We start from the raw sequence: 985 nt of genomic DNA, 5'->3' as shown, positions 1-985 counted from the left end.
GCTTTCCTGAGGGAGTTCTTTGCTCTTGTTGAAATTTCCTCCTCCACCTCTTCTGGAAATGTGTGTTGTGATCCTTTCCTCTCCCAAGAGTGTGGTTCCCTGGGGCTGTGGTACCCAGAAGGTTTGCTTTCCTCTCCAGACTCCTGTCACAGGCTCAACCTCAAAGGGTTTCTCCTTGCTATAGCTAATGCCTATCACTGGTACCTGCTTTCTGATAAGAGCAGCACTGGAGGCTTATCTGTGTCTCCAGGTGGGAACAGACTCTCCTGAACACCAGCCAGGACAAGAGGGGTTTCTGGGGAGATGTAAGCAGGGATATTCACAGCTTATTAACTTCTAGTGTTAGCTGCCTCTGGCCTGGAGTCTGTGATGCACAGTGGCCGTGGAGGATGTGGATCCGTGAGGAATGGGCAGCTGCCTTCCCACTCACACTGCCTCCCTGTGAGCCTCAGGTTACTGCAACAGACAGGGAGGATAACAGCAACAGCAGCTGCTCTCTGTCTGGGCTGGGAGGCTCTTTTTTCCTGGGAGGGGAAGGTGCTTTAGCATTGCATTAGCATTGCAGTCTCATGGGAGCAGCCTCAAAGGTGTCTCTAGGGAGTTCTTGGCTCCCATTCCCACTGCATCAGGCCAGCACTGCTAACCAGCACAGCTGGGTCTGCCTCAGGTAGCCTGACCCTATTACCCCAGTTTCTTTATTAGCAGATCTATCCTGAGCTTATGTGGTGCTGTCTTGGCCCTCTGGGGCTGATTCTGTTGTTGGAGGTTTTTCTGGTTGTAAATGTTGCTGTTCAGTAGTCAAGAGTGATGCTGGACCTTGCAGGGAATGAGCTTCCTCCAGCATCAGGGAGAGGGGGAGGAAATAACTGTCATAAATCATCTGGAGAGAGTTTGGACTCCAGAGGTGGAACTGGAGATTGCTGTATGTACTTTATCAATCCTTTGGGAGCTGTTGAGCTCCAGGCCTCAAATTAAAGTTATCCTT

This window comes from Anomalospiza imberbis, chromosome 13 (genome assembly GCF_031753505.1).
Source record: "Anomalospiza imberbis isolate Cuckoo-Finch-1a 21T00152 chromosome 13, ASM3175350v1, whole genome shotgun sequence".
NCBI classification, from domain to species: domain Eukaryota; kingdom Metazoa; phylum Chordata; class Aves; order Passeriformes; family Viduidae; genus Anomalospiza; species Anomalospiza imberbis.
The sequence above is the reverse complement of the archived record's forward strand: the minus strand, read 5'-3'. Positions refer to the sequence as shown.